Here is an 11,890-nt window from a genome sequence, read left to right on the forward strand (position 1 = left end):
CACAGATACCTTATATGTGAATGTCATTCTATAAACCAATTGTTTTTCACTTTTTCACTTGAACATTTTTTTTTAAGATATGACCCTTTATAATGTGCTTGCCTTTTAGTATCTACAGAATTTTTCAATCCTCTCCTAAAGTAAACAATAAATCATATTGTTCTTGATTTCTTCTTTTTGGAGACTGTAGGCAATTTCTGGGCTTAGAAAATCTGGAGATTTGGGATGCCTGGGTGGCTCAGTGGTTGAGCATTGGGCATGATCCCGGGGTCCTGGGATTGGTCCCGCGCAGGGAGCCTGCTTCTCTCTCTGCCTATGTCTCTCTCCCTCTCTGTGTCTCTCATGAATCAATACTTAAAAATTTAAAAAATAAAGAAAATCCGGAGGTTCATTTCTGCTCATTTCAAATATTAGTGTGAATAAAAATCTATTCCCAATCATATCTGTATGATTGTACAGCACATAAATCTGGGAATATTATCTGGTTACATATAAATATTCTAGGGGTGTGCTGGAAAGATATCTCCGGGTTTGATTTCAAATACATGATAGTTAGGAGGCAGCAAAATGATGTCTCAAGGGTCTTGTGTATCTAGAGAAGAATTTCAAGAATGTGAGCTTCCCAGCTTCTGAGACAATAACTTCTTTGATTGGATGTTCAGTTGGGCTTTGCCTGGCATTTTCTGTTTTTAAATCGAAAGGTAAATTTAACAAGAGAAGATGCTTGTTTGTCAGTTTTAAAAGCGGTTTGTTTCCTTGTGTTCCTTTTTTTAACCAGCACAGCTTTTGAAATTTGAATTCTTTCCTTGTTTAACACTGGATTTTGCTTTAGAAGTTAAAGTTTATAATACAGCCCTTTCTCTATCCCTGAAAACTGGGAGAAGAAAGACCATTTGGGAAATTCTGCTGTTAAGACTATTCCCAGTGATCCTATTTAAGGCAGATTATAGTTTTCAAAACGTGCCACTAATCCATATTTTCTTAATATCAGAACAGAAGTAGCTGTCACCAATAAAATATTCTCTTGCCACTTGACCAAACCTCTATCAAAAGAATATTTTATTTTTGAACTCACATAAGAAAAACATTCATAGTGCCTTTCTCAAATGTCTAACTCAAAATAATAATTCACATACTCTTGACATTTTCTCTATTTTTGTCCATTTTTCAGTACATCTTTCAATATTTAAGTTAAATCTCTTCTGTGCCACAGTTCTAAAACATTGAAAAACCACTGAGAATTCTTGGTATCTGTCATGTAGGCTGATTCTGTTATTATTTGTCTAACAACAACACTCAGTATTCCTTCTAATTTATAAAGTCCATCAATTTGTACTTTTTTCTTATTGTCTTGTACTGAAATTAAAAACAAACAAATAAATAAGATATAGTCTGTAGGCCAAACTGTTTTTGTGTGTGAGCTAATATTTTCTGTTTTTAAGTGGTTAAAAAAAGAAAAATAGCATTTCATGAAATGTGAGAAATACATGAAATTAAGTTTCCAGTGTCTATAAATAAGGCTTTTATGGAACACAGCCATGCACACTCATTTTCATACCGTCTATATTTACATATTTTCTTTGCTTATCACTTACATATTGGTATTTCTATATTGTCTATGGCTGCATTCATGCCACCAGGTACAGTTGTATAGTGACAATAGAGGCTGTAAGGCCCACAAAGCTTCATATATTTATTATCTGGTCCTTCACAAGAAAAGTTCAAGATTATGTCTGGTTTCTGGAACAATTCCACCGATGGACTATGGGCCACTAAGTTGTAATTAAGCATGATTGCCAAAGGTCAAATCTTGAAATATCACTTGTCTATTCCTCTAGCAATGATTACTTTTATAGTTCTTTGGCACAATAAATAGAGATTCTTCTTAATTCTTTTATTTAGTTGCTGTCTGACAAATAATATGTTTCTTTTCAAAATGGGCAAAACTATGAAATATACCCTTGAGCATGGTAAAGCAAACCCCTGACATGGCATCATCAATCCCATGCACTGACATACTGGTAGGTAATTTGGTCAGAATATAACCAAAGTCTGATATGACACACACCATAATTTAATATATACCTAAACTTGAACTCCAGAGAAGTTTATTCTTTCAACTAATTTCTCCCTTAAAAAAGACCTAATAAAAAAGTTCCTGCTAAATTTCCCAAATACATGCTGTTGGAATTTCAAGAACTTCACTGTAGTGCTATATGATATATATATATATATATAAAAGGGAGACATAAAATATTTATTCACCATTTCATTAATTGCAAGAAAATAAACTCAAACTGAAAAAAAATTATTGGCTTAGGTAATTAAAAAACTTAAGGCTAAAAATAATGCTAATTGGGATAAGGTTTGGTTTAGGTTGTGTCTGCTCTAACAGAGTAAGAGCATCTATTCCCAGTTGCTATAGCACAAAAATATAGATTCACTATGATTAGAACAATTTGGGAAATATTAAATACTTAATGTGACTAAGGGAGATTGGAGATTGAATCAGATAAATCTGAGGGACATATTCTGCCCTAGTCAGTATTTGTACCCCAGCTAACAGCTGACACAAAGAAATGGGAAGAATGGCTCCCCAAAGGAAAGTTGAGGTTTTCTGGTCAGAAGAGAAAAGAAATAGAAGGCAAGCAAAATTTACTATTAGAATTTACTGATTCTAACTTCATTTAGAACTCTTAGGAAAGTTGTAAATGCTATTGTCTATTGCCAATTCCTATTTTTCATGAAGAAAGTTCTAAAGTGTTATATATTGGGCAGGACTGAAAAAAGAGATAAAAGTAAGAGGATCTTAGAGGTGGTGCTTGACTGTTTCACTTAGGCCTGCTCCTTACCCACTTCCAAACATGGGGCCACCCATGGAACACAGCTGTTATTCATGCATTTATTACACTTGCCACATAACACATGGTGGGCAGATTACCTTTCTGTACCTACCTTTCATCATTTCTAATACAAGAATGGTATTAGTGCTCACTGGCTAAGTGATGTGAGACTTAAATGAAAGGACCTATATCAAATACGGCTATGGTGCCTAGCAAAAAGTAAGTCCTCAAAAAATATTATCTTATTTAATATTTTTATTAAATTGTTATTTTAAGAAGTAAATTCAAGAATGACTTCAAAATGGCCGTCCATGCTCAGTGTCTGATAAGGCACACCTACCTGGATCCATCACAGTAGACTTGCATTAGGAGCTTATTTCACATTCCACTAATCTACTTATGAAATAGTCATGCGAGAAATGTAAAAACTATAAAATTCTTATTATCATGAATTATCAAATAAACCCTGGATATTTTACCAATGAGTTTATTAGAAGAGTTCAGGAGTAAGAAAAGCACAAGGTTTTAAAAAATGTCTAAAAAGATTATTCATTGTGTTTTATATTAAAATTTCCCCACAATCCTTTGGATGTTTAACCAATTGAAATCTTTTTCCATTTGGACCACAAGCTTAAAAAACTGACCAAAAAGATACCAATGATCACCAATGTGCTAAACAGACATTCCTGAATTCATATCTGACTTCATTTCTTGGTCTTTATGGTCCTTTTCTGTCACTCTTTTTGTTACTGAGTCAGCTGAACTTAATACTCATTGATCACCAATTCTGTCAGTTACACTGGATCTGAATTTTTTAAATTCTTCTCTCTCCTAATTTCCTTCCTACTTCCCTGATTATAGCACTCCAGACTTCTCTATAGATGCCTCCTCCTTTGACTGCTTTTCAAATAAATTTTCCTTATTTGAGATCCAATATATGCTTCTCTGTTCACTCTAGATGCCTCTTACCTAAAAATATGATTTATTAAAGGATGATTTACCAAGGAATCTCCAAAATATATATAACGATCCCAGATCTTTTTATTGAGTTCCTTCTACATATTTCCTTGGATATCCACCTGCAAAGTACTTTTGAATCATGATTTCAGCATACCTCAACCTGAATTATCTTTTTTCCATTTTAGTGCTTGTATTATTTATTTTCCTAGTTAATATATAGTTAACATATTGTATTATATTAGTTTCAGGTGTACAATATACTGATTCAACAATTCCATATATTACTCAGTGCTCATCATGGTAAGTATACTCTTGATCCGCTTCATCTATTGCACCCATCCCCCCACTACCTCCTCTCTGGGCAACCACCAGTTTGTACTTTATAGTTAAGAGTCTGTTTTTTGGGATCCCTGGGTGGCGCAGCGGTTCGGCGCCTGCCTTTGGCCCAGGGCGCGATCCTGGAGACCCGGGATCGAATCCCACATCGGGCTCCCGGTGCATGGAGCCTGCTTCTCCCTCTGCCTGTGTCTCTGCCTCTCTCTCTCTCTCTCTGTGACTATCATAAATAAAAAAAAAAAATTGAAAAAAAATATTTAAAAAAAAAAAATTGAAAAAAAATATTAAAAAAAAAGAGTCTGTTTTTTGTTTTCTCTCTTTTTTTGTTTGTTTTGTTTTGTAAATTCCATATATAAGTGAAATCATATGCTATTTGTCTTTCTCTGACTTATTTCACTTAGCGTTATACCATCTAGATCCACCCATGTTATTGCAAATGGCAAGATTTCATTCTTCTTATGGCTGAGTAATATTTCATTATATATATATTATATGTACATATGTATATGTATATATAATCTTGAACAAGAAGGACAAATCTTAAGGTATCACAATCTCAGATATCAAGATATACTACAAAGATCTAATCAAAACAGTGCATTACTGGCACAAAACTAGACACATAGATCAATGGAATAGAATAGAGATCCCAGAAATAAACCCATGATGACATGGTTTATGCATCTGTTTTAATGCCAATACTAGCGTTTTGAGTACCATAGTTTTGTAATATAGTTTGAAATCAGAGTGTGATACCTCCAGCTTTATTTCTTTTTCATGATTGCTTTGGCTATTTGAGGTCTTTCACTGTTCTGTGCAAGTTTTAAGATTGTTCTACTTCTGTGAAAATATGCCATTGCAAATTTGATAAAGATTGCATTGAATCTGTAGATTGCCTTGGGTAGTGTGGACAATTTCAACAATTTCAATTCTTCCAATTCATTAGCACAGACTATCTCTCTATTTATTTGTGTCAGCGTCTTAGAGTTTTCAGTGTACAGATATTTCACTTCCTTGGTTAAAATTCCCAGGTATTCTATTGCTTTTGATGCAATTGCAGATGGGACTGTTTTCTTATTTTCTCTTTCTGGATAAGTCATTAAAACTACTTTTTATCATGCTTGGATATTCTCTGCCTTGTCATCCACATGTTTCACAGCCCAAGCTTCTTAAAAGAGTTACAAAGCATAATTCATTTTTTTTCTAGTTCTTTACTTTCTATTCTCTGATAAATTCACCATAAAATCTGATTAGTCTCACCAAGATCATAAATGAACCAATTGTCAATTTCAATAGTGACTCCCAAGTGTTGATGTTGCTTGACTTACTGGTATCTGTGCCGTTGACCACTCTTGCTTCATGAACTCTTCAAGACCCACAGTTTCAGGGATATTTCTTTGTCTTTTTTTATTTTGCTTCTATTTATTCTCCTACATCTTGCAGTGATACATCTTGATCGCTTTCCTAAGTCCCTGTTTGTGCGCCAACTCTTAAAATCATTTTCATTTCTAGGGTTCTTTGGCTGGTCATCATGTATCATTCCCAACCCAGTGATTCTCAAACACTTTCAAGCCCAGCACACTGAGGACCCCAATATGCAGCAGTAAAATTACATTTCTAAAGCTAAGTTGGAGGAAGGAGATTGTGTCTAACTTGAAGAAGCACCTCGAGTGATTCTGACATGCTGCTCTCAAGTCAAGATTTTTATTCTTCCTGGCTGACCTCATCCCTGCCCAGTACTTCATTACCACCTCCAGGCAGATGACTCACAAATTTTTACCTTCAGTTCTTATCTATTTTCTCCGTTTCAACTTCACATCTTTAACTGCCTTTTCCCACCTCAAACTACATGTCCTGCTAGCACTTTTACTCAGACTGTTTGAGTTGAATCCATTATTGTGTTCTCTCAAACTTGTTCCCCATCCAGCACACCTACATCCATAATTATCCAAGTAAAAGCCTGGGCTTCATTTTCCCTTCTTTCCTATACACTGTTCACCACACCCGATGAGTCCTAAGGAGGCTATTGTTTTTCTTTCCTCAGCCACTCGCATTATGTTCCACTTTCTTTCTCACTGATATTCTTATTGTTTAATCTTTTGTCTGGGCTATTATTATCATCTTTTAACTAATTACCATGCCTCCAGCTCTGCTTTCTACAATCTATCTTCCATTCGGCTCCCAGAGTACATTTTTAAAATGCAGCTCTTATCATGTCACTCTCTGGATTACAACTCTTTTGAACCCCCATCACCTACAGGATAAAGTCCAGATTCTTCAGCCTGATGTTAGATCTCCACTGTCAGCTGAGCAGGAGCAAAGTTCCCTGACATAGTTTCACATAGTTATTCAACAAATATTTATTATCACCAGGCAATATTCTAGACACCAGGGATATTGAAAGGAAAAGATAGGAAAGCTCCTAACACTAATGGAGCTTACATTTTAGGTGACAGAAAACAATAAACACACACATACACACACAAAGTGGTAAATTCTATGTGAAAAATTAAAATGGAATGATATAATTGATGTTAACTAGATGGTTTTTGAGTAAACAAACTTGCCAAGTTTGTCTCTGCCTTAGGACCTTTGCAATATTGCTGCCTCCACTAAAAATATTCTTCTCAGGGCTTTTGGCTCCTTTTGTTTACTCAGGGGTCACCTTCTGTTTGATGCCTTCCCTGACTTCTAACCCCATTACAGAGGAACCATCTACTTAATATCAATTATATCATTCTATTTTAATTTTTCACATAGAAACATCTTTCTCTTTTCTCTTTTCTCTCCCAGTTACCTCACTTAGTATCTTACCCATTCCAAAACCAGTCGACACTGATACTTGCAAATGCTTCTGAGTGAGTACTCTCAACTTACATTGCTGAAACTTCTCCTGTGAAGTGCTGAGGCTGCAAAACTCAATAAGATTTGTTCTCTGCCTTGGAGGGATTAAGAAGGAAGTGTGAGATGCAGATGTTTGAACAACACTAACAGTGTTTTTGTCCCATAGAATCTGTTCATCTGCAAAAAGTGGGCTTCGATCTTTCATGTGCTTCAGTTCTATCTTAGCTCTCTACTTCTTTCTGATGATGTAGTTCTTATTTTATATATTTATTCATCAGGTTATATAACATTAGCTGCTGCAATATACCCCTCCCTAAATACCAATGGTTTAATAAATCCCTGTTGTTTTTTTTCTTGCTCATATCAAGTCCAACGGGTATTAGCAGGGGACTTAGTTTTGTACAGTCTTTCCAAGACCAGGATCCTTCAATTATATGGCTCCTTTACCTTTTAGGCCTTTGGTATTTTCCACTAGATCCCATACAGTTAACAGACAATGAGGAAAGGTGGAAGAACAGCCAAGAGTTTGTAGAAATCAGTCCTAGAAATGATGTATGACACTTCTGTCAATATTCTAGGCCAAAGCTCAGTAACATGGCCACAAATGACCTCATGAGAACATCTGATTGTGTGTCCAAAAAGAAGAGGAAATGCATGGCTACTGATGGCCAAGAGTTGAGTAACTTGTCCAAGACTGACTCTTTGCAGATTAGCCACTCACAAAGTGATCATGGTTATACCCACGGTCAATTGTTAAAGACACTCAGTTTAGGAAGAGTTTTTGAGGTGGTGGATTAGGTTAAGCATCCACTAGTTCACGTGAATTATATCCACAAGGCTTGTGTCTAGTCCACTGATTACACCACAGTAGGAACTGGGATTGCTGCAACCACACAGGCTGAGCCTGTGGAATTAGGCAGGAACCAAAAATCTGCCACATGACACTGATGTTGCTTCCAACCTCTGATCATATCAGAGGGAAGCTAGTGCTTACAAACTTCATGGGCCAAAGTTTAATGTTCTTCTTTTAGAGTCTAATGCTAGATCTGCTAACTGCAAGTTTGCAACACAGGACCCACCCTCCTGCTAATGCTCCCGTTCCTTTTACTTTATCCTAGTAAATGCTGTTCCAGCAGACCTGCTGAATGCTGTCTAGGCTTTTGCCTTTGTTTACTCAACATTGGCATTCTGTGTCACAATATTTATGATTAATTCTTAGGCTTCCATCTAGTGTCTGGCTAAATCCACCTCCTGTGTCTATGTGTCCAGTCAGATCTACTCAGCCTCCACTTTTCTCCAGCATCAGATACCAACCAGTCTCATTCAGATCCTGTATGACCCCACTGGAGCATCAGATACTTCCTCCACTATATTCTATTTCTTTTCATCTAAAGGGTCACCAAGGTCTCAAATATAAGTGAGTCAGACTTGTGCAGACAAGTCACCTAACTGATTGGAATTATCATTTTATGAGTGCTTTGATAGCTTGTAATTCATGTTTATACATGTCTATTTAGAGGTGAAAGACAAGAATGCCTGACAATTGAAAATCACTTAAAAGATTATACTTTTTAGTATACTGCTGGCACTAGGATGTGCTTATTCCATTTCAGTATTAAAGGAACAAGTTATATCACAAATTTATTTATTTGATCATTTTCCCCACATACTTAACAAAGATGTATTATGCATTTATAGTGCACCAAATGCACTCAGGATAATAACTCTAGCAGGAGAATTTGAATCTTAACAGTTTTTTTAAATGGCTTTTAAAATTTTTCAGTTTGTAATTAGAAGGGCTATTAAAGGGAAATTCAGGGCATTTTGGAAAGAGAATAATATAGTACCGATAGTTGAGGTGGATTGGTCAAGGGAGAACTTTTGGAAGAAGTTGCATGTAAGTTACAATATGAAAGGTAAATGTGAATAAGCCAAAAAACCAGAGAGAAGAGTATCCTACACAGAAAACAGAGTATATGCAGCAGTCTTTTGGAGAACTGAAAGAATCAAAAGATGACCAGTAGGGCTGAGCCAAGTATGTAGGTATGTGGAGGGTGAAATATGAGGCTGGGGAAGGGGCAAGTCTTGAAACACATTGCAAGTTGTATTTTTAAATTTGGATTTTTTCTTGGAAAAAGGTCAAGGTCTTTGAAGGGTTTCACACAAGAACCACGAGTGATCAGAACAACATGGCTGCCACATGGGGAATGAATTGACTAGAGAAAGTGTGAAAGTAGTGTATCAAGACTATTGAAGTGGCCTTACTAAGTGATGGTGGAGTTGGGAAGCTGGAACAGTGAGCTAGGGGCAGTACAACTGTGGCAGTAGTGATGGTGAGCTGCACAATTATTTGGGATTTATTCTGGTTATGAGACAGATTATACTTAAAGGCAACAGATCTTGCAAATCGTTGATATGAATCATTGATATGAAACTGCCATTACCAGTTAAAAGCATTATCATAAAAATAATTATATCAGACACACATAAAACATATTGTTTCCTTACATACCTGCAATGTGGTCCTTTGGTTATTGTTGTCCTCCTCTCTAACTAGAAATACTAACGGTTTTCATAAAAATACTATTTTAAGAAAAAAACCACAGATTTCAGAAAATAAAAAGAAATCATATTGTTAGATCTGAATACAATGAAGTGTAATAAAGGGAACTCTCAGAATGATATGCTCCTATGAAAATGTCACAGTCGGGCATTTGAAAGAAAAGCTAACTAAGTGGGCTTGGGATTCAAACCTGTGTTTTCAGGGACAGATAAAGGTGAAACTCTTCCCCAGAACTACAGGTCCTTATGGAGATGCTTCCATGGCTCTATTTAGGGTTAATTGCAAAAGGTATCCAGGTGAGCCTATGATAGCCTCATGAGGTCCTTTGAAGGGCTGTTTAGTCCACAATGATCAGAGGAGACTACTTTGGGGCATTTTCAGAATTTCTAAGACAAAAGATAACATATTGTCTTATTATCTTAGCTTAGTATATGAGAATCCCAAACCCTTCAGTTCCTGATAATATGTTTCATTACTTTTTTTGTTATTTCCGAGAAACCTTCTCCCTGCTAGTGGTTGGCTTATGCTCACTGAGGCTGGGTGAGGACCTGATTGTAATAGGTTGGGTGTTTCCTGTTTTTGCAGACTCTGACTCTCTGTGACTCACTTTGCCCCCAACTTTGAGCCCTAGATCCTGATTTCAGGAAAACAGGAAAAATCCTATCAAAAATCCTATGAAGATGGAACAGGTGAAAGGAGTCTGTGAGGTAAGACTGTTGTTAAATTTAACAAAGAAAGAGGTTCTGAACCAGAGAGACTCCTCAGTAGCAAGAAGCATCCTGGCAGGGCGCTAAAGGCTTCCGAGAGTCCCCGACTCCTGTTAAATCAAGTGGTACCTTACTAGTATTGTCAGAACATCTACTTCTGTCCCTCAGGGAGCTAGTTCACAAGTGTATCTTGGCGGCCTGTTTTCTGAAAGTCCATGAAAGAGATGATATCTGTTTGAAGCGATCACTCTTTGTGTAGCACTTTTATTTTAGCATTCCCACGGAGAGAGCAAGCAGGGCATCTTACTAGTAGACAGTGAAAGCAAAGGAGAGAGAAGATGCTATTCTCTCTGAGTTAGTGAGGATTCTGTGTTGATTGGTTCAACACCAAGAAACCTGACCTTCAGACTGGGGTACTCTAAGGAATCCGAGTTTGTGTCTTTTGTTTTACAAGCACAAAGGATTTTGCAAGAGCACATACCCAATAGTTATTAGTGTAAGATTTTATCTCCTTCTTACGATATGATGTGCTATTGGCCCCAATTGTTAGTTATAAAATTCCCTCATTGTAGAATTTTATAAATGTGTATTTCCCTTGCAATGGGTCTTAAAGGGCACAAATATTGCATTTCCATCTATTCATCATATTTGTAAAACTCTACCATGTTTAGTATGTTGCTTACCTTTTTTTCCCCAAAATATCCAAACACAGTTGTGTTGTAATCTACCCCATATATATCTGGATTTGTTTTCTAGCAAGGGCAAATTTCACACTATAGAATTATGCAGTTAAGGGACAGAAAAAGGCAGTGCATATATTTGCTAATCCATATATATATGTATATATATATCCCTAAATATATATATTTTCAGGATGGAGGTATCAGTTAATTGATTAGAGCTGACTGGTGTCTTATTGATTATTAATAATAATTATTATTAACTCCTTCCCTTTAACAAATTTGGTAAGTTATTTCTTCTAACCATAGACATTTATTTTCATCCAAGTCTGTTCCAGATATGACACAAATATAGAAAGGCACCATTCTTTTTGCCCTTTAGTGTGTCATATTCTAGTGTCTCCCAACCTTGGCATTATTTATGCTTGTGGCTGAATAATTCCTTGTTATGAGGAACTCCCTCATTCATTTTTAGATGTTTGGCAGAATCTGTGAATTCTCCGCACTAGTTGACAGTAGCATCCTCAAGTCATGGCCACCAAAAAAAATGTCTCCAGACTTGCTAAGAATCTCCCATTTAAAAACCACCATTCTAGGAGCAAAAACAAACATGGACATAAATAGGTAAAATATAAGCAGCAAGTGCAATGGAGCAGGGTAGACACGATGTCTGGAGCAATTTGGCCTGAACTTGGAATTCTGGGTCTACCGAGCAGGTTACTGCATCTTTTCATTCTTTAGTTTCTTCCCCTGTACAATTGGGCTGTGCTTTGGGTTCTTGTGAGTATTAAATGTCTTTATTTGTGTGTGTGCGTGAGAGAGAGAGAGAAAGAGGAAAACAAATTAGAACAGGTGTCTGCACATATGATCAGCACTAAGTAAATGTTAGTTCTGATCATTCTAATAGAGAGATATTTTACAGTTTGGATTTAAAAGAGTTATGTTGGAAATGCCAGC

Source organism: Canis lupus, chromosome 25, assembly GCF_011100685.1.
Source record: "Canis lupus familiaris isolate Mischka breed German Shepherd chromosome 25, alternate assembly UU_Cfam_GSD_1.0, whole genome shotgun sequence".
Lineage (NCBI taxonomy): Eukaryota > Metazoa > Chordata > Mammalia > Carnivora > Canidae > Canis > Canis lupus.